This window comes from Epinephelus lanceolatus, chromosome 13 (genome assembly GCF_041903045.1).
Source record: "Epinephelus lanceolatus isolate andai-2023 chromosome 13, ASM4190304v1, whole genome shotgun sequence".
Classification (NCBI taxonomy): Eukaryota; Metazoa; Chordata; class Actinopteri; order Perciformes; family Serranidae; genus Epinephelus; species Epinephelus lanceolatus.
The window spans coordinates 38,629,554-38,656,249 of record NC_135746.1 but is presented as its reverse complement, the minus strand read 5'-3'; the positions used below and the strand labels follow the sequence as shown (position 1 = coordinate 38,656,249).

Here is a 26,696-nt window from a genome sequence, read left to right as displayed (position 1 = left end):
CTATGTATTTATGTTGTTGTGGTCATATGTAATATTTCAAAATAATAGTAGTAATAGTATTGGTTAAAAATAGTAAAAGGTAAACATTTTGATTTTAGCATTTGCCTATAGTAGACCTTTTTACTATTAGTAAACAGTATGATGTTGTTTGGTGGGCAGGGCTTACCTGGAGGCAAAGCAATTCTCCACAGACATTAGCTAACGCTAGCTAGCAGGTTCTGTTGGCTTGTTTTTGAAAGTGGAAGAAGATGATGCGAGTGGTGCATTCAAAAATATTCATTCAGAGTCCCGGAGCGCACTGGCACAAACTGGACCGTCTGTAAATTAAGAGCGCTGTCGCAACATACTGTTCAGTTATCCAGAGCACTGCACTCTTGGAGCAGCAGAGCACATGTGTGATTAACTCAACCATTTGTTAATTTATATAGAAATATAGAGCTCTGTCTCTGCGACCAACAGGGCTCTCAATTTAGTGTAGAGTGTCAGACTGACTACGAATGCATCATGTCAGGTCACTCACTCTCGGGGACCACAAGTGTTACTTGAAAAAGTAAAAACTGATCAACGGGACCAGACTGGCCGACCTGTATGCTCTCACTCAGTGGATGGATGATTTGACAGGATTGCTGAAGATGGAATGGCCGGCTTTGTGGTTGATTAGTATGCGCAGTTTTGATGATCGCCTCTGTACAGTCCTTTTAACCATAGTTGCCTCCATTTTTGTTGACGGGCAGTGTTGGCTGGTATATGATAAAATTTAAGTTTTGAGCCATGACTCCTTCTATTCTGACACCTAATAACACAACAAGATGACATTTTAAGACTCCTATGTAGCCTACAGCCCTGTGGTGGAGAGTCTTGTTTTGCCTCCAGCTAGTAAATGCCAGTGCCTGCTATGGGTGCTCACCTTTTTCTCTGATAACTTAAGATCCAGACATTCAGGTTCTTACTAGGAGCTGAATTATCTGCAGGGGTCTCTTCCTCTCCAAAACAAACTGACCTGGTGATTTAAACCAGTTAAAACAGGGAATAAAGCAGTTTCACATTACAAATCAGTGTTTCTCCTATGCTGTTTGGCACGTTACAAACGGGCCATTTTCCCAGCACATGCTAATTTGTGCCCACCTTTTCTCTGACATTTAATGTGTGTTCACCAGTGTTAATTTTAAAAGCTATTTTAGATTTAGTCTCAGACTTGAGACAAAAATGCTTATTTGTTTTAGTCACATTTTAGATATTTTAATCCTTCATAGTTTTAGTAAACAAATATTAACAAACTTTTAGTCAATGAAAATTCATGACATTTTAGTCAACTTGAAGTAAATGTGTTTACTCTTACCTGCCTGTCAAACACCATCAACCCGTAAACCTTCTCCAGATGGTCCGAATCCAAGTGGAGTCCTGCACTGTAACTAACAAACTCCACAAATCCATTTTAACAGCTCCACTATCCACAGTCAGACACACACAGCTGATTATTTACTGCTGAATTATCCCTCCTCGTGATATTTCGGCAGCGCTTTGGAAAGCAGAGCTAAATGGTAAACAAACATGGCAGCACACCGGCAAGGTAAGACAACATGTTTACATGTCGTTATCTATATGTTCTCTGACATTTATCCTAACAATATGAGGCGGCCTTTGTGGGAAAAAAAAGCTTGTTTAGTGGACTAACTTTGCACTTGAAGTATGTCCATTCACTTACGTTTTAACAGGTCTGACGCCACTATGCGCCCCGGCTGTATCTACACTAACGGCTAACATGCTAACTATTATTTTTATGTCACTAGTCACTTGAAACAAATTTAGGACGATAGGAGACAGGTTGAAATAAACTTAATTTCCCTTTAAAAAGATTCGTTCAAAAGATCCATTCACCGACTCATTCAGTGCTTGGCGGGAGGAGCCCTGACTGTGTACTGCCTAGTCCAACTCACTGAACTGATACACGGCTGAGCTGCTGCTGTGTCTGCCCTGCATTTTAAGTTTGTTTGTCTGGAAACTAAGTCTGTTAAAACAATGGGGAGGTGTGCGATTGTGTTCCTGTGGCTTGACTCCTGGCTACATTAGCCTTTAGCTTGGAGAAAACGGTCCCTATGAAAGTGTATCGCTGAGAAGAAATGATGTGAATCACTTAGGGATCAGGATTATTCACCGAGTGATTCGTTCACCGAGTGATTCATCACGCAGTAGGCAGTTCCTCCCTGCACCCTGGCTGACTCGCAACTCGTGAGTGATTCATCGTTCACATGGACCAAATCGGCAGTTCCACTCCCAGCCTGCATGCATGCTGCTGAGCTCAACTAAACTGAGAAATGAACGAATCAGTTCCAGAAGTGATTCAGTTCAGTACGTTCACTCAACAGATTCGTTCTTTTGAACGATTTGTTCGCGAATGACACAACACTAGCCCGGCTGCTAACTACAGTGACTGACATGAAAGAGTGAATGGCTCTATCTAAAGCCAGTGTTTGGTTTGTCCATTCTTGGCTACTGTAAAAACATGGCAGTGCAACATGGTGATCTCTGTGTACAAGGACTGGCTTCTTATATAGATAGAAACAGCTCATTCTAAGGTAAGGGAAACACAATTATTCATATTTTCATGTGATTATACACTATTTTTTTGTCTTCAATTTTTAACTTTTAACTTTTAAACGTTTTAAATGTTAAGTTTTAAAAATCTAATAACTAATATATAGTGGTGTGAGGGTCATGCGTTTTTCCGCCAGTCACTCAGGGAGGCTCAAGGAAAAATATTTGTAGCTTTTGGCAGGGTCTAAATAAAACAAAAAAACCCAGCCACCCCACTCCTCTGATAAGTGAAGAACAGTCCCTAAACAATAGAAAGCAGCATGAAGGCCGGTTAAAATGTTACGGTGTTCACTTATTTTTTATATCTGATACTTATCAAGTCTCTCTTTCAAACTCGATGCCGACTAATTTGGACAGAGACAGACAGAATTTGTGGCTGAGCTGACAAAGAAAGTGGCAAAGTGGCAACAGTTACAGATGGAGGCGCAGGAAAAGGGACGAAAGTTAACATGTCCACCCGGAGTGTCATGTTCCCATCGCTGCTTATCAGAGCTGGAATAGATAAAAGCCTGTGACTACTGCAGAGTAGAATGAATGAATCCCTTTTTAATGCAGATTGTAACCTTTCCCACTAAAGTCAAAGCCAGATGTTGTGGGTCTAAGTGTTTTTTTGTCCAGTGGGAAATAGGCTTTAATCCCTGAAGCACTGCCTCATTGTATGTTTCTCATTCATTTACCTATAAAATGTTTTCTGTCTGTCTTCAAACCATAAGCTGCTTTGCATGCAGCACAGCGCTCTCACGTCTCCTGCCAAGGCCCTGATTTTTTGTTTCCTATCTTTTTAACCTGTCATCGCACTGTTGTTCAAACAGAAGCATACAGACATGAAAAGGTTCCTCTTTACGTAGCTGAAAGTCAGCTGAGGCGAGGTGGCACAGCGACTAGGGAGATGCTCTTTGAATTGGACAAGTTTGTGTTCAAGCTCCTGCGTCTGCACACTGAGGCCATGATGAAGACACTGAGATCCTTCCAGCGCCAACTGGGTCAGCAGCTGACCCTGACCTCTGTGTGCAAGAGGAAATAAAAAATTGAATATTAGGGATCTGGTATCTTGTTAGTGCTATTATTAAACTGGAGCTGCTCAGCTCATGGACCAGCACACACTGCTCGGTTCAGCTGCATTGCTTAGAGTGTCCTTCCGCTCCACTGGTATTTAGAGCAGTCTGGACTTTTAATGTTTTCCATTTTTATCTGGGGAAATGAGAGCCATTCCAATAAGCTTTGTTGCTCTACATCTATGAATTGGAATAGAAACAAAGCCTCATGATGTCTCTAAAAATAACTTTCCTGTCTTTGGTTCCTCAGTTTGCTTTACAGCCATATTACTGTATGAGTGAATGTTAAAACTAGTATGTGTTTATTAGAGAGACATAATGTAGGACTGCAGAGAGTAATCAGGTAGACCATGGACAGACCTCTGATTATACTGATGACAGCATGCTGACATTTACCTGGGTGACATTGGTGCAGACTGTTCCTTCCAGTGAAGGACAACAGTAATGTTCAGTTCATTAAACCCATCAGTCTACATGCTGACGCGGTATCACAGTGTGGGTTTACTCTGTGTGCTCAGTTGTCGTATTAAAATTAAGCCCCCTGACTCAGGAGCCACACTCCCCCCTGCTGGTTTAGAATTACATCCCTTGAGTCATTCCTTCTGGGTCTGCCTTTGTGTTTTGAATCATACATGTAAAATACAAAGAAGACAATGAGTGATATCAGCTCATTTACTGTTAGAATAGGTTAGAATAAAAATGTTTGCCCATACTGTGAACACAGCAGGACACATGGCTGCAGGCCTTTCACTGATACTATTACTGCCACTACCAGTCCTACTGCAATTACGTTCACTGTCCACTGCTATAACAACTACTAGTATAAATACTTCTACTGGTACTACTATTACTACTGTGCTGCTATTTGTACCAATAGGGATTCAACCATTAGTATTGCTACTACTACCATTACTACTACTACTATAATACCACTATAAATATCATCACTACTATTGCTATTATACTTCTGCCACTACAATCAGTATTCCAATACTACTTGTACCACTTTTATCTCCATACCACTTAAAAGGATAGTGCACCCAAAAATGAAAATTCGCAAGACCAGGGAAAGCACGTGAACACACATGAAGACGGTGCCCATGTCTCACGCACACACACGTGAGCGCGGTCTACAGAGAGGCAGTTAGAGCTACAGGCTACAATAAGGCTAAAAACAGAGTTTAAATGACGTTTTTCCAAACAACTTTTTATGTCGGGGCTTCAGGACACTTGGATCACTACGGACGAGCGGTATGGAGATACTCTGTGGTTTCAATTATGTGTTTTTTGGACATTTTAATCTGGGGCGCCCAGCCTCCATTAGGTGGAGTTTTGTTGCTAGCCCCTCTCCCCTGGGATCTCTGCAAGGGATGTGAGGACTCTAAAACTTCACCAGAGCCTCCCTCGGCATATGGGTGAGTAGATAATGGCTGAATTTTCATTTTTGGGTGCACTATCCCTTTAAGCCCCATTTACTCCAAATACTTTTGGTATAGTACCTTCAGAACCCAAATTAAGCTTTCATACATAATACCTAGACCCAAGGTCCATTCAGCATTTACGCAAACAATACTCTTAAATGTGGGCAGGGTTGTTGTCACTCACTGTTAAGTCCAGCATTTGCTGTGTTTCCACATCAATGGTGACACAGAGGTAAGTCAGCAGCACCTTGTTTATCATCCACAGAACGAGGTTGCAAGCCAACATTTTCAGAACAAAATAGAACAGGTAAGAATGAGAGTCTCTCTTGGTGCATTTAGTCCCTTTCGGGCAAGCACAGCCAGAGCCCGCAGAAACATCATTCTGCAATGTTTTTTTTTTCACCAAGTGAGGATTAGAATATACGTGGTTCACATAAATTAGATTAATGTATATTTTTAAATGCTGGAAGATCTACTAATTACTCTAAGTGTATGTATTACATAATGCTGCTTCAAAACCAGCCACAAATTGGCCCTGAGCAGAGTGACTGTCCTCTATTGACCAATCAACTGCATTGCAGAGCACTGCAATCAACTGCAGTGTTTCTAGCTCCACCCTCTAGTTACCAGATCTGTGTACCCAAACAGAGGGGTGACCAAAAATGGGGACAATAAGAAACAGTTCCATTGGTACTATTCACAATTATTCACAGTGGAAACAAATAAAAAGCGTACGGAACTTAACTGAACTGGACTGGACTTCTTGTTGAAGACAGGACTTTAGACCAGTGGTTCCCTCCTGGTTCAGCCACAGATTTCACCTTAGTCATTAGTTCAAGGTCTACACAGTTTAATATATTCACTGTCATACCACCCTTGGCCATGTCATCAAGCTAGTTTGCTGTCTCTGTTAAGTAGCTGTCCACCCATTGTTTACTAGTACTAGTACTGGTACTACTCCTCATCTTATTATGTAATGACGAAAACTCTGTCTGTGTGTCTGTCCCACGTTTTTCTACTCACTGACGTGGTCAATATATGTGAAACTGCACATAGGCATTGAGGATTGGCATAGGTAGAAGGTGACAAAGCTACCAATGGGTATGGACTAGTACTACTAATATTACAATAAGTACATGTGCAGTACCATTACTACTGCAAGTACTTCTTTACCATATATACCAATGCTAGTACTACACTGAATTGAAAACCAAATGAAACAGCGCTACTGCACCATGACTACTACTCCTACCACTACCACTGGAATAACTACTACTATTAGTATGACTTTTTCTACATTACTGCTTTTCTAACTGTTAGCAGTAGTACCACTCATGCAAATATTGGTAGTACTAGCACTACTGCTACAGTTCCTCTTACTGCTATCATCACTACTACCACAAGTGCTTCTTTACCATATTCTTACCAGAGCTACTGCACTACAACAATACAACTACCATTACTGCTACTGTTACCTGTACGAGCATTACATTCACTACCAGTGCCAATACTACTGTACTATTCTACCAAAACAGCAACAACAACAACTACCACTACAACTACTACTACTCCTACTACTACTACTACAGCTGCTGCTACTGAATAATACAGCTCTAACAGAGACTGTATTCAGGTGGATAATGATTAAAACATCAATAATGTTTTTTTTCTATCCCCTTCAGGTTTAATTTAATGCATTTGGTCATTTGTGTGCATATGTTTGTGTGCATCTGTCTGTCTGCAGCTAACAAAACTAACAAACTACTGGACCAATTAACCTAATATTTTGTGTGCACATGTATGACTGTATGCTCAAGATCCTCTCATGGTTGCAGTGATTCATAATTGTTGACAAACCTGTTTTATTGACTGTTTTATACTGTGATTAACTGCTGACCCCTCACTCCTATTAACCTGTTGGAAGGGGCCACAAGTGTTCAACAAAATCACATAGTAAAATACATTTCTGGCAATCAGCTCGGGTATAAACAGTGCACCTCTCTGTCTGTTGAAGCCACATTTTTGTCTTTGTCCTGTCTCAAAAACTAACATCCATAGAAAGGTTTGGTCTAATGTTGAACCAGAGCCCCTACTAATTGATTCATACCTAATATGTTATGATCCACTAAAGGTAAGCATGATGCAAGATGAATAAATCCCCATTTTTGTTATCTTCACTGAATGTAACCCCTGAATTCCACCGAGCACATTCTGCGCCAAATCCGGCTGCAACACAGCCATCGGAGCTGAGCTTGGCCACTCTACTACTCCTCTTTTTTGGGAGGGGAGAAGGAGGTATGGAGGGATTTTATTTGACATTGCATCGGAGGTTTGCCTCCATATAGCTTGTCTGCTCTGGTTTACCTTAATAATGTAACCTGTATTGTCTCCAATTTATTCCAGTACTGTCATGCATGCTCACTGGAGACACAGCCTGCCCTGCGCTCACTCATTACACAGATAAAATGTAAACCTGTATTCACTATATGTACTGTTGACTGACCATGCGTGCCTGCTATCCTACAGGCACACTATGCTTCTAATTGATACAGACAGACACAGTGACATCTGCCCAGTCCTACCACAGCCTCCCTTGAGCAGCTGGAGGTTAAGTGCACTGCTGGAGGTGTTGATGGTTGTTAGATGGCAAGGGGAGAGTGTCACACACACACACACACACACACACTGGCAACCTTGCAGTCATTAGCCCAGGGCTCTGACCTTTAGGCTGCTGCCACAGCGTGTCTGTGTGGAGTGATGGGAAAAAAAGATTCCTTAATTGTTCAAAGAGGTTTCTCCCCAACCAACATGTGCATGCACATGCATTAAAGGAAGTCATTTCCTGTTGTTGTTTTCACTTTGCATTTTCTCACCGAATGTTTTATTCATTTCCTGACATGTTGATTAAGTTAATGAAAGGAGAGACAGGAATTGAATCATGTTTTATGGATCAATGACACAATGAGGTCTGTGCCTCTTCGCCCGTGTGTTTTTCTCCCAATTAGCCTAGTGGCTGACACTGCCTGGCCGGGCCGCCGCAGCTGATGGAGATCGATACAACTCATGAGAGAGACACCCGTGGGAGTTTTGTTTGGCAGCTTGGCTGAGCCGTCTCTCTGCATCACACAGCCATCTTAACGTATTTATTATCCGCTCGCATGTTGTCTTATTTTTTTCCCATGGTTCAATCAAAACATTCTTTCACTTGTGCCATTCCCCGCAGAGGCCTTGGATTACATCAAAGTTGCCGTGTTGTTTGTACAAGCTTCAAACAAACTAATGAGCCGATGTTGTCGGCTAATTAACGTCAGCTGACTCTTTTTTTGTCTGCATGCAGAAAAAGTTGCTCCATATCTTCCTTTCTTCCAGTCTTAAAATAACCAGGAGTTTATTATTAGAGGGCAGGATCCCAGATAGTGTTCAGTCTGACTGCAGTTGTAAACCCTTTATTTCATTCAGTGCAGTGGATTTGTATTTGGCTCATTTGACTTAATTGGAGAGCTGCACCGCTCATGAGCCTCCTCCTCATGGGGAAGGTCAAATGCTGATAGAATGGGCTATCAGTGAACTGTGTTGACAAAGTGTGAAGTCCTGCAGGTCTCCTCTAAACTCAACGGGCAAACTGTCCGTTTGTTACAGTGCTCATTGTGAAACATGCTACCTTGCATCCATCACTTTCATGTTAATCCTGGTGCAGAAATGCAGTTACAGTTTGTCTGCAGAGATTAATGTGCTGAAGTCTACAGCTTATCTTGTACATGTTGAGAGCTCCTCCTGTCCTTGTATCATTATACCGGGATGTATTGCTGTGCTACTGCTCCATTCATCATGTGGTAAATGAACAAATCTTTGTTGGCAGGATCAGGCTACATGATCTTTTTGTCATTTGAGGTCTCTGTGTCAGATCAGGCAATCAGAGAGTCATAAATTGTTGCAGTGACTTGGCCAAAAGACAGCACAGCCCAATTTTGTTAAGAATTACATCCATAGGAGACGATTTTTGGACTTCATAACAGACACAACAGAGGATATGGAGTTAACAGCACTTGTTACCTCTTTCCAGGCCTTTGATATACCTGACCCTGTCACACCATTACTTACAGAAGAAAATAAAATGTTCTAAACATGTTCTAACCATTTTACCTAAAATAACTTTAATCTAAGCACTGGAAAAGTATTTCTTTGTCTCTCACTGTCTTTGTTTGCCCCATGTTTGCAAGGGGACAGGACCTTTTCATAAAGCACCTATCCATAGTAATTGTCACCTCTATATATAGTGGTCATTGGCTATTCATGGATATGGATGTATGCTAATTGCTGACTGGCGGGAGCGCGCTGTCAGTTTGCAGTCAATTGGCATTCGTGAACTTGCACACATGCCTATGGTCAAATCTGAGTTTTGCGCAGAGTTCATGAATCCAGTGTAGGTTTTCCATAACCAAGGTTTTGTATGTGCAAATCTACTCACACATTTGCTAACATTTCATGAATAAAACCCCTTGAATGTAACCAGGGGTTTTGCTATCATACCAACACTATTGGTATGATACTTTTCATTTTCGTTGATTATAGCGCCCCTTTGGTTGGAGCGGTATGACACCCACAGCCTGGTGTCGTAAAATCTCGACTGCAACCGGCAATTACCGCATGCATTTATTTTGGAGAGCGAGAGGATTAACTAACGTCAGGTCAGTCCAAGTAATTAGTGGAAACAGCAAAATTACTCAGTAAATTCTCCTGTCGTCTTTCTGTTCTGTACGTCAATACGTCTTGCGCGGATAGATACACCGGTGAGCAACAGCTGCAGCTTGCTCTGGGACAGATACGCTAGGTCATTCAGTAAAAGCAAACAAAGAGACAACACAGATGATATTACTCAACCGACTGAAAGCTGTCCATCAGCTCCTGCAGGCCGGGTCCATGTCATTGGTTCGACAGCCCATTGGTTCAACATCTCATTAGTCCGCGGTGCTGAATGGCTCACGGCAGGCGTATGGTGCGCCGCGACCGGCTGGAGGCGGAGCAGGCTCACGGCTTATGTGTTTGTGATTTTCTTTTTCATTATAACCCACACCATGATCTTTTCCTGACCCTAACCAAGTGGTTTTTGTGCCTAAACCTAACCAGACCTTAACCACAGGGCATCATGATTATTTCGGAACGGACTTCAGAACAATGAGTTTAATATGGTCAGAACAATGGGATGTCGAACTAATGGGCAGTTCCCCTGCAGGCCTGGGGCGTTTTTTCCAATTCATCTTAGGAACATGAAAAAAAGTTTCAATCACGCCAGGATTAGTGATTGCTGCAAAGTTTTCACTCCTTGTGATGCACTCTCTGCGGCGCTTTTCCTCCTGATGATATATCTCCCCAACGATGGTAGACGATCCCATTCTGTGCAGCAAAATGGGAACGGAGGATTCAGCCTCTCGCCTGCTCAGCATCAAACACATGGAGTCCCTCATCTGTGTACTCCGGCTCAAACAGGTATGGCTCTGGATCTGTGTCCGCTACAAGAAACTCTACTATAGTTCGGAGATATCGCTAGGCTAAATAAACAGCTGAGTTTTGTTTACAAGCTACGTCTGTGCCTGCTCACCGGTGTATCCCTCCGCGGACCACAGCGCAGGACGTATTGACCCCCTTTAAGCGCCATGCTAACTGCTGAGACCCAGCCACTGGACATACAGACACAAAAAAGATATCGATCATGTTGAGTATTCTTTTATGTGAAGATACACAGTGAAGACATAACATAATCCTGACACAGCAAAGCTGTTACCTGCAGCCTTCGCTTGCAAAGCTAACGCTACTAACGTTAGGTCAGTCCAAGTAATTAGTGGAAACATGCTAACATGCTAACATGCTGACGTTACACACAAATTAGTAGTAAAGTAAGACCTGTTCATAAATGTTCTGGTGTAGCTCTGAATTTCTTATAAACTGAGGACAACTGCCTGCTGTATATTTGTGTTCATGGTCACAGTCACAGATAATTTTACATGATGCTCCTTCGTTATCCGCCATGACATCAAAAGTACAACCAAGTCCTCATAGATACATCTCTGGTAAAACTGTTAGGTGTTATGTGTTCAGCAATGCTCGTTGCGTACTGCTTACTCGAAGAACACTGTAAACATGGCTCCTTCTAATATCAAAAAAATTAAAAGACTCACTTTCTACAAGATGGCAGCCTCCCCATGGTGAAGGTTAGGGGAAAATGGTTATGGTTAATAAAATCTGTGACAGGACACAAACTCTCTAACCTTACCCTTCACCAATCTTTGTAGTGAAATAAATAACATGACTTGAATTAGCAAAGTGATGTGTAATTTCCACCTCCACTGCCTTCTTGTGTGTAATAAGATCAGACTCCAAGAAAATACTTTTTTTTATTTGCATTCAGACTATCATTCTGTCTCACGGTTGTGTTTGCATGTAATTACAGAGCACATCACACCACACCGCTGGGCGCCTTCCTATTTTAAAGTGGGAACCGTTACCAATATAGTTGCCTGGGTGTGAGTGCACCGTCAGCTGGAAGCAGCCAGCTGAGACTCACTGTGGCTCTCAACTGGGTCATGGAAGGAAAAAGCTGGAGGTGAAATGCCATGTTTTAATAAAGAAATAACTATGAAAGCAAAGCACACAGTAATTCATGGCACCAAGATATTTTTACTGCGCTGCACTGTTTGTACACAAGTGCCTGTGCCAGCAAGTTTTCTCATTTAACACAGCGGATCATTACATAACTGCCACCGTATCGTTTGCTGACACAGGGTTTCTTAAGCATCATATCCCAAACAGACCTGTGTCATAGTTTGGTAACATTTTCAAGTTATTTGTGCAAAACTAGATAAAGGGGGCAATTATGATTAAAAAAATTGCCTGTGAAGCATGATTACTGATATATCAGTGTGAGACACATGTATAATGGTAAAAGCAGTAGCAGGACTTACACTACAGTTAGTCACTCTGCAACTTCTGCACACCTGTCTACCACAAGTATATATTATCAGAGCCCAAGCACCAACTGGTGCACCCCATTGTATTGCATGGAATTATTATTACCCATGCACAGACACATAATGATAAAATAATAATAAAGGGGCTAAAGATTGACAGGTCTGTCGCTAACGTCAGTACATTGTGTCCCTATCTTTCCCTGTTTGACTTCATGTTGAATACTGTAACAAAGCCCTCCTATGAATGAATCAGATTGATTTCAAACCCGGGCAGTACAATCTGAACACGTTATTGAAAAGAGTTTTCATGGAACAGCGTGACTTAGCCATAAAATTGGAAGTTGTTGTAACTTGAGAATATATTGTCCAATCTGCCCCAAATTGTACAGGTTGGATAAGACTCCAGGCCTGAAGCTATCTACTTGCCAATATTGAGTAAAAAAAAGTGTGCCACGTACTGGCGACAGGAAGGAGGTCAATTTGCGATGCCCCATCCAACCCCGTCTATTAGTGGGCAGAGTGTGTGATGGTTACAGAAATGTAACCGTCAGACACAAGCATAGGGTGGAGTGCGGGCAGGACGCCAGCAACCCCAACATGCAGGAAGGTGCAAGAGCCTGTTCACCAGCTGCTTGCAGCTTTTTTTTCTAAATTTTAACTTCTGCGCTATGTTTGGTCTCATTTTTACTTGCATGACTTTCTCTTTATACATATTTGTTTGAGCATTGTCGTAGGGTGCCTGAGAACTAAGAATTCCATTGCCAGTGACTGCTTCCCTGTAATTGTTGTGCATGACAATAATGAGCCTGAACTTGTGTGCATGGTTGGGTGGATGTGAGAGGAAAGAAGAAAACAAAAGGAGAGGGAGGAATATATAATATTAATAGGGAGAGAAAGCAACTGGGAGTGAAATACTTGGAAGGAAGCTCCGAGCGAGACAGAGTGAGAAAGGTATGCAGAGACCAAAAAGTAGAGCAGAGAATCAGACATCAGTGTTTGCAGTCCCATGACAGAGGCTGCTGCTAAAGCCAGTTTAACAGCTCTGCACCAAAGACTTAATTCTGATTGTCAGCATTAAATAGGTTTGAAATGAAAGCTGACTAAATGTCTTGGTGACCGTTTAATTGTATTGAGTCAGTCTGAATGCGTGGTAAGGATGAACATGGCCTCTGTGCTCAGAACAGTAATTAGAGAACTGACTGCTCTCTGGAACAGAGAGAATAATGTGATCAGAAATCATAATCCATTTTGAGCAACGGCTGCAGCGGGCATTAAACTAGTGGGAACTGAGCAGCTTGTGGGACCTAATGAGCAGGGCTCACTTCACTGTGACTGATAGCTTCCTGGTCACTAATGACTGAAAGAGGGATTTGTGTCATTGCGGTTCTCCTGCTCACAGTTTGGTGCTTCTGGTGGAGCTGTTGTAAGTGGACAGTTTGCTTCACAGCCTGTACTGTCCTCTGATGAATAGCACGGCCTCCTGTGAAGACCCTCTGTCCGCTAACAGAGCCAGTATGAGTCTAGCACAGGATGCGTGCCTCATGCTCTGAGAAAGTATCTCACCATTCTGTCCTGTTTGTACCATCACTCCAGTCAATGCTGAACAGAGATTTGCAAATGTTACAGTGCTTTGATTGATCATATTCCAATTATTAGTTTGGTTGCAAAGATGTTACCTTATGCCAGGTTTTTAAAGAAGCTATAATGTTATATTGATTTTAGTACTTTTTTTTACTAGGGCTGGGCTAAGACTTCTGTCGGCACAAGGCTTACATATTCAGCTACGTAACAGGACTGGCACTCATGGTACTCTCAAGAAACATGATTTAGTTTGCTAGTTTAGTTTAGTTGTAAGGTTGCAACATGAACTCATCCCTACTTGTATTATAGTTGTTATTCCTGTTCAGCTACAAGGATCATTCTTGACCTTGGAGGAAGCAGTCGACAAAACAGTCTTCCCCACAAGTAAATGGGACACTCTGGATTCCGAGCTTCTGTATGAAATCCTCATCTGTGGATTACACCCATGAAATGAACTCACAGAAAAGCTACAGTTTAGCACAACTTCAGTTTTAGTTTCAAACTCTGGTCTTTGGTCCTATTAGTTTTGATAACATTAGACTCACCAAAGCAAATGCTGAGATCTGGAAACATTGTGACATTGCTGAAAACATTTCCAGTGAGGCAAGAAACATGTGCAGTAAGATGTGATAAATGAACCACAATGACAGACAATTATATTTTAAAGAGAAAATGAAAAATACAATTATAACCCAATGACTGTGTTACTGCTAGCATTACTTACCAAATTGGATCTATTTTAAGAGATGCCACACACATTGTGATTATGACTGATACAACCAATTAGCCCACCAGAGCTACAAACATAAAACCCAAATTGTAAAAACCTGCAGCTTTCCTTTCAATGGACAGTTCACCCCATAATAATAAAAAAAACCCACATTTTTTTCCCTCTTGCTTGTAGCGCTATTTATCAATCCAGATTGTTAGAGATGTCTGCCCTCTCTTGAATATAGTGAGATGGCGCTCTTCCCCCAACTGTATCACAATGCAGAGGGAAGTATGCATCTACTTGTGGACAAAACATTACTGGCGTCCTCCTCGGCTAAGGAGGCAAAATCAGTTGATGAAACCAGAAGCAGAACATTACAGATGAGGTAATGTTGCTCCCAACACCGAACCAGCTGGAGAAAGTTTGTGAATGACCTATGCTCCCCAAGGAGCAAAAGGGTTTAAGTCAAGTAATATTGCTCTTGTGATATAACAGTTATGCACTAGTGGCAGCAGAGGTGCACTGTAGAAATGCCTGAAAGCATAATCATCATGACATATAGAACAAACAGGAAAGATAAGCAGCTACTTGAGCGTAAGAATCTACCAAGTATAATTCATCCAGATATATGGAGCTGCCCTTTAGTGGAACAGCAGTCCGCCAAGTGTGTAATAAGCTCTCTGCATTGTTTCCACACTTTTCACCTCCACCTATATCACAAACAGCTGGGCTCTTTGCTGATCAGGAGCTTTTCTATATTTATGCTCACTGCACTACCTACCTTCATCAGGTATAGATGAATAAACCTTGCGTCACAATGCATTAAATGTACGTTTTGATGTACTAGTCAAACTTACAGGTAGATCTTAAAAAAACTTACAATCAAGTGCACACACCAATTTGTAGAGAACATGTCAAAGGATAGGTTTGTCTAAATTCAGTGCTTACATGCTATAGGTGCTTCCAAAGAGTTATGGGTTACTGCAATCAGGAAGAGCTGGAGGAGAAAATACAAGGCTCATAGTTCTGCGCAGAGTTGTATTCTCAAGTTCAGCTGAAGCTAAAATTAGGCTCAAGCAGATAGAGTTAGACAAATCGAGCTGGTATATTCGTCCTAGCCTAATGTAGGTTTACTTTTTGTGTTTTCTTCCTGCAATGCAATTAATAGGACGTATCCCTCCAGCATGCAAACACTGTCTGAGGAAACGCAAATGGAGAATTCTGTGCTGAAAAGACTCGTTTCAGCTAAATCAGATTGATGAAGACTACCTTTGGCTGAAACTGGGACAACGAAAAAGGTTCTTTTTGAGCAGACTGAGCACTGTGGAGTTTGTCTCTTTAAAGATATCACTGCATTACCATAATGGTTGGTGGTGACAATTATGGTGGCCAGCACTCTTGATATATAGATATGGTGTCAGTGACGTATTAAGATGGACAATCCTTTAACCAGACTAGAGCCAAGTTTAATTTTGACCTCTGATCACTGATCCTTGTCTAACAGTTCATATGAATATCCTACAAATTAGCACCCACACTAATTATCTTAGGCTCAGGAAAAGAATTATTGTTGGGCATCATCACATTAGTCCTTAATGATACATGACAATGTGACGTGATGCAAACTCAGCGTTGACTCTTGGTTTCACCGAAATACGAACGGCGGTCTTCTGGGTCAAAGTCCTATGTTTGTTTGATCCATCCATCCACCCCAACCGCCTCTCTATGCAGACTTTGTTGCTCTTTGGGGTATGGTCACAGATGCGCAAAATTAACATTGGCAAATATTTGCCTTCTGTTCAGTTCTATTCAATGCAAGTAAAGGGGCAAATAAAAAAATCACCGCTGTTTTGTACTAACTAAAATTAGAGGGTTGCTAACGTAACCTTCAAGCTAATATTAAAGTTTTGTACATTGTTCTATGTTAATGAAAGTCAAGGAGAAAACAAAAGGTTTCATATGACTTTCATCAGCACTGAAGCTGCCAAGAAAGGGATCCCAAATGCGAATGAATTTGGACACAGCTAAAGTCTCTGATCAAAGCAGATGTTTTAAAGAGTAGTACTTACACATTTCCAGGCCTACACACTATGCACAAATGTGTTTTTAGCTTGTCATTTCAGTCTGTGGCTGAAGGCTCTGGAATAGTCGATACTAAAAGCAGAATAGAGGAGATTTGCTCTTAGATCGATGTACAGTGTCATCAGACAGACAGAAGTCCGTGGTATGCTCTGAAAAGTGATGCAACCATGGCTTCAATACACTTTGGAGTCTGCCAGAGTGTGTAGACAGTGATTGATTGCTTAAGTGTACCACTCTGTCTGTCTTCCCACAGGAGGTTGTGACGATGAGGATGTGTTCGGAGCCCCAGGCACTGCAAAGGTGTGAAGATGGAGTCCTGACCTCAGGTGGTTCTTCCACCTCATAATCCTCACTGTGAGTATTTCATCCAGTTACTGATGTGCTTTCCGCAAAGACATCTATGTGAGTGTTAAGACCACATAAAGTCATAGAGGAATTCACAAAATGTCAGAGCGGCAGATGAAGAAAGGGCAGGCTGTTAGGATTTTTAAACAAGGGCTGGCAGATATGGATTAATCTTCTGGAACTAAAAGGTTGTGTTCTTAAAAAGTCTGATTTTAAGAAGCATCTTTAAAAAAAACTCAGGTATTACTGCATCCCTGAAACCAGCTCAAAATATTGATATTCGAGTCTTAATGTAGGGGAGGTTTTCCAAGTGCACAGTATCCTCACTGTAAGAATCCTCCAGTATCTTTGGAGGATTCTTGGTTTCAAACCATGGAATTTCTCATTTCTAAGGCTCAATACCAACATTTTATTTATTTATTTATTTTTTGGATATCCATGCATGTTGTTTACCACTTTCTTAAAGTGTAAGAAGAGCAAAGAAAGCATGAAGTGTTGTTACAGGACACAGACTAATGTCTCTTGCATGAGTGTCTGACTCACTGCATGCCCATCCACCCATGTGACCTCCAAAGCTTTGCTCTCCTCTTAGCTACATAAAGGGCACACTACTTTCTGCACTGACACCGAACATTGGTGCTAGACATAAATTGTGGGCTGCAAAATTGTCCAAGTTTCCAAGGACACAGAGATTAATATCTTCCTTTATAACAGTAAGGCCTTCCTCTATATTCATACAATTAAATATTTTCATCCAACCCAAAATAAATGCTGGTATTGTACATCCTAGCCAGCCATGGGTATGTTACATTTGAATGTTTTTTATGTTGTCAATTTTATGTTGTGACAACTTGTGAGAACAGGACAACAAGCAGGAAATAACAACAATAACAATTAAAATAGACCAAAAAGGAAACCATTTAACCACACAGCCTACTTACTTACTTATGGTAGAAGCACATACATCAAGGAAAAATAACCACATCAACAAAAGCTGTAAGTCCACAATATCAGGTAGGCAAAACTGGCAATTGGCTCTTGGTGCTAGGTATTTTAAGGTGGTCCCCCTCAAAGAGATGTGGAGGAAGGACTGGAACCAGGAGGAGTTAAGAAGAATGAGGAATTAATAGTCAATGACGGTATAAAACAGTCAATAAAACAGTTTTTTTGACAATTGTGAATCACCACAACCACCACAGGTCCTTAAGAATATAGTCAAAAATGTGCACACAAAAAATTTGACTGATTGGTCCAGTTGTATGTGAGATTAGCTTCAGACAGATGGATGCACACACTTACACGCAGGCACACTCACAACCAAATGCATGATCCCCTCCAGGCTTGTGCCTGGCAGATACAATAAATAAGTACACAGTAAAGAGGAAGATATAAGCAGAAAGACTGAATGGTTAAATTCATATTATTGCACATAGGAAATATTGATACTGTACAGTTTAGATTAAATTGATATTGCACATGATTGATGCTTGTCAGTTTTGGTGTGTGACCACTGCTACAGTGTTGGTTGGAAAAACTCTGACAGCAGCAGGAAGGAAGGAGCTGCGGTATCTCTTCCTCACACACCATAGATGAAGCAGCCTGTCACTGAAGGAGCTGCCCAGTGCTGTCAGAGTGTCCTGCATGGGATGGGACATGTTCTTCATCAGGGATGATTGCTCAGCTATCCTTCTCCTTTCTCCCACCACTTTCACTGGATCGAGGGGGCATCCCAGGACAGAGCGGTTAAATCTTTTCCTGTCGGCCCTCGAGGTGCTGCTGCACCAGCAGACCACTCCATAGAAGAGGGCTGATGCCACCACATAGTCAAAAAAGTTCTTCTCTGGCTCAAGTACTTTTTGTCCTCACCAGGCATAAGCCTGGGGGGGGATCATGGGTTGAGTCGTGTGTGTGTGTGTGTGTGTGTGTGTGTGTGTGTGTGTGTGTGTGTGTGTGTGTGTGTCTGTCTGTCTGTCTGTCTGTCTGTCTGTCCATTGCAAATCTCATATACTACTGGACTAATCAGCCTAATACATTTATAACTGTATGCTCAAAGACCTCTTGTGGTGATTCGATATTGTTAAAAAATCTGATTTACTGATTGTTTTATACAGTCAGTGACTGCTGACTCCTCACTCCTCTTAACCAGCTTGTAGAGGGCGCATGTTTTCTGGAAATCAGCTCAGCTAAAAACGAGAAGCCTTGCTGTTGCAGGACATATTTTAGCCTTCGTCTTGGCTCAAAAACTGACATCCATAAAAAGGTTTGGTCTCATTTTGAACCGAAGTGTCTTCAGATTACTTCCATACCTGATACGTTTTGATCCACTAAATTAAGACACAATTATTTTTGCCACCATCTTGACTGTAATGGAACCAGAACTTTTGGTCCTTCCCGGGACAAATCCACTGGAGGCGGCTGCATATTACTATATTTTAGCACTATGCTGAACGTATACAGACCAAGGTCACGAATACTCTGAGAAATATTCCTTATCTTTTATCTTAAATTTCAACCGTGAATCCTTCTTTAATATATTTATATTTAAGTCAAATACCACTGTGTTGAAGCCAAATGGCTGAGAATAGCTAGCAGTGTTGTTATAATGAAGCACCAAGCTCATCCAGTGAGGTTGGTGGTCTGGGGCATGTCAGAGCAGGGGGCTGCTATAAAAAGCATCTGCAACCAATGATGTGGACCTTAACAGTACTGCCGCTTTTAATTTAGCTTCTGTTTCCGCTATTTATGCTGGCTTTCCAGGAAGAGTGTGTGTAATGTGCCTGGATGTGAGCAGATCACCAGGGATTGGATTAATATTTTAGCAGTGGGCAGACCACAGACAGCACACTGTGCTCCCTGACAATCGACTTTTCAGGGCTCTGTTTTTCAGGAAATTTGCACGCTGACCCCAAAATGTCAGCTCTGAATTGTCTCCTCAGGCTGACATGTTGGGGACATGCAGCACTAAACAAAACAGGAATGTCCCCTTACAATGACTGTGTGCACAGAGGAAAAACATCATCTTAGAAGTCATTGTTAGAAATTTCTGGTATTGCATCGAAAAAGACCTCATCTATGTTGTGCTAAGTGAAAAGTGATCGTAGTGCGAGGTCGTTTTTTCTCGAGATGAGCTTCTCTGGCTTTCCTAATTGTTTTTATTGCTTTTTGGTACATGAAATGTGAGAGCCATGCTGGAACTCTGTTTCTTGTAAAACCTATTGTATGAGTCAGCTTTACTGTACTGTAAGAAACATCTTGTTAACAACATCATTCTTTCCAGCACAGAGCCGTCTATCTCAGAGACAAAAAGGAAAGTGTCAACTAAAGTTTCTGACATTTCCGGCACACTGGTACGGTGATGAGCAGATCTAAATCTCTTTTCTTGTTGTGTTTTGCCATGGTACATCAGAATGTCCTCAATCCTTACTGACAAAAACAAGTTGTAGTCCTATATCCCTAGGAATCTTATCCATATCGGACTGTTATACACCTCACAATTTATGCTCAGTGCCAACGCATGAAGTAGTTTGCTGAATGTGAAGTGAGTCAAAAAGTAAAGCTGGGCATTTACTGTATGATTTGAACTGGTTTTAGAAATGCTGTTGTTTAATTCCAAAGCTTACTGTAGGAGTAAATACTCTATAGCCCCTTTGCCACCAACATTTCCAGGAACTTTTATTACCAGGAATTTATTTACCTGGGTAAAATAATTCCTGGTAATCTGTGTGGTTTGCGTTTCCACCGCACCTCAAAGTTCCGGAAAAGTTATTCAAATTAGCGCAAAGACGTAGATGATTCGGCGTGTGTCCTGTATTTGGCTCCACCAGCTTGTTTACTGGTAACATGGTGCTGGTAGAGAGAGGAGGGGCTGTTTGTCTCAGCCAGCAGCTAAGTTTAAAAGTATTTTAAGGTAAGTGTCAAACTAAGTTAGTCTACATACAGACAGCTGTCATTGGAGCTTATTAGTAACAATTCACTATCAGCTGAACTAGTGTGCTGTCCTTGTGTAAGACATAACGTTAGTGACGGGGGATGAGAGACTGTGGATGGAGCATATTGAATATCGCTGTCTACATGTTTACATGTTCATGCTTGTTGAACACATGTATTGATAAAGTATTGGCTTCTTACTCGCTAAGGGTTAATGTCACTTACAGTAACGAGTGTAGCTTCCGTTAACTCGAGTCATTTTCAAGTTATCCCCTCATTCGTTTCCACCGCGGCTGCTCGGCTGTTCACCAGTTACCGTGTGGCGTCGGTGTGTGTGTCTGTTTGTATGTGGAGGAGTTCAGTGCCGGCACAAAAGAACCGATACCGTTAGCGCTTATCAATACTACAGTCTTTGATGATTTAGCCCCGGGGCTGATTTAGTACTGGGTTTTGGTACACATCCTTCATCAAAACAGAAACGAAGTGGAGCTTGTAGAAATGAAATAAAGTTTGCAGCCACAGTGACACGGAAGTGCGGAACGCTGCATGTGTGTTCCACCAGTCAGCGTTCTTCAGCACACAGCCCCACCCCTCAAAGATTCTGGGTAATCTGAATAGTCTTACCCCCATACTAGGTACTTTTTTCAGGGAAAGTTTGGGGGTGAGGGAAAGTTTTTTACCTGGGTAATTTCGGTGGAAACATGCAGGGGTTTTTCAAAATCTCAGGTAAATGAGAAAAGTTCCTGCAGTTGAAAAGGGGCTTATGATGTTAAGCCAAAGCTCATGATTTAGCAATCAATCAATTGATTCTATTTATAAAGCCCAATATCACAAATCACAATTTGTCTCACAGGGCTTTACAGCATACGACATCCCTCTGTCCTTTGGACCCTCACAGCGGATAAGGAAAAACTCCCCAAAAACCCCTTTAATGGGGAAAAAAACTCACACTGTATCATCCGATTGTCAAGCCTCGACCTGAATGCTCACACTGTATATGTAAAAAAAAATAATAAAACAGCCTGTTGGCCCCTGTGGACCATTCTTGCTTTTGATGACTGTCAATTAAGATTTGTTTGAAAACTCAGAAGTTCATGGAAGTTTGTTTGCAAGTGGAGGTCTGTAACAATACATTAGTGCAAGACATCAAAGAGATAGGTATACTGTTGCCATGGATATGTTATGTTTGTACTTTATAATGTGTTCAGATTAGCAATAATCTAGTGCACCATCATCTGTATCTGCATCTGTTCATCCAACAAAATTATCTGTATCCGTGTCTGTACTCAGAATGCTTAAACTGGCTTAAACTGGACAGATAGATAGATAGATAGATAGATAGATAGATAGATAGATAGATAGACATTGTTTAGAAAACTATTTACAGAATAGCCTCAGAATTGAACTTCAAAACAAAGATCAGTGACACTCATTTCATCAGAGTACCTGGCTTAACAACCCTAGTTCAAACTTTACATTTCTTTATGTTTCAATAATGCTTTGGTTAAGGTGTGGTTAAGTTAAGGTACAAAAACCACTTGGTTATGGTAAGGAAAAGATCATGTTTTGGCTTAAAATACCTGTAACCATTAGGGTTTCGGTTTTATTTCGGCTCAATATTTTGAAATATCCCATCAACTACAACAGAAACTCTAACAATCCAGTCTTTTTTTTTTTTTTGTTCTGAAAATGTCCACGTGCAACCCTGTTCCATGGATGATTAACAACATGCAGATGTTAATCTGCATCGTCGGTAAAGAGGAAATACAGCAAGAGTGGTAAAAACCCTGCCTACATTTGAGAGTACTGTTTGTAGTGGAAACACAAAAGGTTTAGCTACATGTCCGTACAAGTTACGTGCAGGTTCTAAGAGTGCTATAACAAAAGTGTTTGGTGGGAATGCGGCTATAGTCCTTGCAAACTTATATTCCTACTTCTATTTGTGCTGGACCCTGCAGACAGACAGGCCAGTTAATAGGAAGCATGTCTTGCTTTAAGGAGTGTTTTCAAGAATAATGCTTCCATTAGTTTACCATTAGTTGAAAAATTATGCAAAGGAAATGAGCATAAATATCCAGACAGAGTATAAATGTGAGGCATGAGTGTGGAATGTGTATTAGAGGAGGCGATAATTCAAGTGGGGAGAAAAACAAGAGCCTCTTACCTCTTGCTGAATTTTTCATTGTTTTGTGGTGCATTCAAGGACCAAATATGGGGAAAGGAAGTTTTTTTTTTTTTTTAAGGAGAGGAAGACGCTTTGTCCTCCCTCTCAGAGTGGGATGAATGTGAGGTGAAACAATAAAGAGGGTAATTGATGTTGTGCTGCCGAACAAATAAATCAACCAACATAATCAGGGTATTTATTCTGAATATTAAAGAGGACACCTTAACTTTTCTTTATTATTATTCATCACAGATTTAAAATTAAATAAAAAAAAACAGAGAGATGAGCAGGAAGCGTTTTATAAAGCTATGTCATTTGTGGGGAAGTCACAACTAGTATATGTGGTCAGAATAAAAGTAGATTGGTAAATGTGTGGACAGGGAACCAAGTGTGGATCTCTATGCAGTAAGCCATAATGGCTTTTACAGGCGGCTTCTTTCTGTGTTAACTTTGGGTCTGACAAGCATTTGAAATGATTCAGGTAAAAATCCTTTTTATTTGTAAAGCAGCAGCAGAGCTTGCCCTGATACACGCTCTTTTGTGTGAAACCCAGTTTCTCTGATTCTCTACAACAGAGATGGCAAGAGCAAAGTTAGCCGGCCCAGTAGCCAGAAGAAAATGTTGGCACTGTATGTTCCTTCAAACCACAGATGCCTTACATTCACATTTTTCATCATATCAATATTTTTTGAGTAATGTAGTATATGAGCTGACCTTGTCATTTGGATGTGGAGGTGATGGTGGATGGAGTGTCACCTAGGTGAGATGACTGCCAGGCTGCAGACCACTGATGACCACCGTTCAAGACCAACAAATGACAAAACCTTCCAGCAGCTTTGAGCCACCAAACATGGGTGTATTTTAGTGACCCTTCACTGTGTTTCCACTGAGGATAGCGCCACGAAAAGCAGTTATTCTTTGCCAAGACATTACTGCATTTCCTGCTGGGAGAGCACCAAGAAAGTGTTGTTTTTTTTCTAGCCAGCATAGTGCCATAATGCCATAAAAAGGCAAATACACCAGGTAGAAATATACTGGAAATTTACACTTTTTAAGTAGTGATAACCAAATGAAGCCTCATGAATCATTTTCTCAGTAGTCTTAGCCCACTAGATGGCGCTGTCTGTACAAACCTTTGTTGAACAGACAGCGCCCACTAGATGGCGCTGTCTGTTCAACAAAGGTTTGTAGGCACACTGAATTGCAATTTCTTGAGCTTTTTCTTCAAACTGAGAGCGCCATCTAGTGGGATCAACAAATACAACTAAGAGCTTATAAAGCTTCATCTGGCCGTCCCTACTATTGTGCACTTCAATTCTTTGATGCTTGTGACTTTAAAATCTGGGATGATCATCAGTTTAAACTAAACAAAATCTTTAAATCCCCCCCCCCCCCACCCCTACACCAAGACCCAAACAATAAGCCATAATTAAAAAAAAAGATGCCTCTCTATCTCCGCCCTTGTATTGGGAGCTGAACCCTTTGAAAATGCGTTCTCCTATTCAACAAGACATATAACAGAAAAGCCTATTAAAGCTTTCCATCAAACTCATTATCTTTCATCTCTGTTAATTGACTTATAAAAAGCCTTTGAATCTTTCATCTTGATAACCTAAAGCTAATGAGCTTTGCAGGTGTACCATGGTGTAATCATGGAAAGTAGGTTATTAAACATTTTGGTGCAGCAGTGATTTTCTGTCAGAACGGATTAGCCTCATTTCTGGGAGAAGCTCCCTCACACAAAGGCCTTCCACTGCGCAGAAAGCATTAACACACATACATACATGAACATACGTAGAGTGTTGCCTGCTCCTGTGTCTGATCACATACTCCATTAGTGCAGGATATAACACTGTGTCCCTGCACTTTGACTCCACACAGTGATTTGTGGGATTATAGGTCTGTTATGCTATGAAATGGATTCCCTGAACCTTTAATACCACAAGTGAAAGTTTAACACCAGTGAAATGGTGTTTATGGCCCAATTTGTTCTAAAAACTGCAAATCACAGTGAGACCTAAATGGTTGTCATATTTTTATTTGAAGAATTGAATGGGGTGCATTTTATATAAAGCATGCTCAGACATGTTTGACAGATAAACTGTACAATTACTTTCAAATTTTCTGTATAACACAAACTCTGTAATTATTCACACATTTTTCTTTTGATTTAGGGCCCATACAACAACAAACCTGCTCCTCAGCTTTTGTTAGGCATCCGTGCCAGCTATAGCCTCGGCAACAAGCTTTATGTTTTGGCGTTGGCTGTCTGTTTGTCCATGTGTCCATCCATCCCATTCTTATGAACACGTATCTCAAGAACTCCTTAATGGAATTTCTTCAGACTCAGATTCAGATGTCATTCTCATAAATGTGATATTTCGAGAAGGCCTTAAGGGAATCTCCTTGAATTGGGCACAAACATACACTTGTATTACAAATGAACTAATTAGATTTTGGTGGTCAAAGGTAGTGTTGTAGTCAAGACCGCACCAACCGAGACCAAGACATTACCGAGACCAGAGAGTACCGAGACCGAGACAAGACCAAGACATTTAGAGGTCGAAACCGAGACAAGACTAAGACTTTTGAAGGTCGAGACCGAGACAAGACCAAGACCATATATATCAAAGGAAAATCATAACAAAACATCAAAATGTGAGGTTTTTTTTTAAGTTTGCTTTTAAATAAATATAACAACAAAAACAATATCTGCTCTGTTGCTGCAGAGCACAATGAAACAAATCTTAGCAAACTTGTTGTTTCAGTTTTTGAAAAAGTTCACCATATCAAAACTGAATTGACCTGACAAGTCACAATAAATCTTTCATTTCAGAGAGAAAGAATGAAAAACAGTAAAGAACAAGGCCTAAATTAACCTTTGTATTGTCCTCCGGGGTCCCCATCTGTTTTGACTGTTCCTTCTTTCCTTCCTTCCTCCCTCCCTCTTTCTCTTTTTTCCTTCACTCTTCCCCTCCTTCCCTCTTTCTTTCCTCCCTCCCTCCTTCCTTCTTTCCTTCCTTCCTCCCTTTCTCTTTTTTCCTCCCATCTTCCCCTCCCACCCTGTCTTTCCTCCCTTACTTCCTTCCTCCTTTCCTTTCCTTCCTCCCTTCCTTCCTTCTTTCCTTTCTTTCTTCCTTCCTCCATCCCTCCCTCCCTCCCTCCTTCCTTCCTCTTTTCCTTCCTCCCACCCTCCTTCTCTCTTTCTTTCTTTCCTCCCTCCTTCCTTCCTTCTTTCCTTCCTCCATCCTCCTTCCCTTCCTTCTTTCCTTCCTTCCTCCCTCTCTCTTTTTTCCTTCCTGATGATGCTTCCTCTCGAGGTGACGATAAAAGTTTGACGTCGTCCCAGCGGTTTCAGTGAGCTGTGCACTGCAGAATTTGCACACTGCCGAGTGTTTTCGCTTAGTGTTACAAATAAACTCCTTGTGTTGTGTGAAACCAAACTTAATAATTGCCGAGTTGGCAGACATCTTTCACGTTGACGAGTTCACACAGCCTCTCCTCCTGCCATCTCCATCCTCTGTATGCAGGGGGCGTGTCAGTCACTCACACTGACACCGGGCAGGTAGCAATTGCAGCTGGGGGAAATATTTATGCTACCAATGATTTGAAGTTATTAGCTGTTTTTGAGATGGTCTTTTTCACTCTTATCAGTAAAGCACGGACAAAAAGCATCAGTGGTGGTCTCGTTCAAAAAACCCGAGTCAGCCCAGTCTGAGACCGAGACAAGACAGAGTAAAAATGCCCTTGATTCCGAGAGGAGACCAAGACCCTCAAAAATGGTCTCGAGACCAAGACCGATCTTGAGTACTACAACACTAGTCAAAGGTCATGGACACTGTAACCCTT

General features: G+C 41.3%; 1 protein-coding gene across 1 annotated transcript in view; it reads left to right on the top strand.

The window, feature by feature from the left end:
- lrfn2b (leucine rich repeat and fibronectin type III domain containing 2b) overlaps positions 1 to 26,696 on the top strand; it is a 242,917-nt gene that overhangs the window by 120,204 nt on the left and 96,017 nt on the right. The window contains exon 3 of the mRNA XM_033648679.2: positions 16,665 to 16,765. The gene's annotated coding sequence lies outside the window, so the exon portion shown is untranslated. The remainder of the gene's footprint in view (positions 1 to 16,664; positions 16,766 to 26,696) is intronic.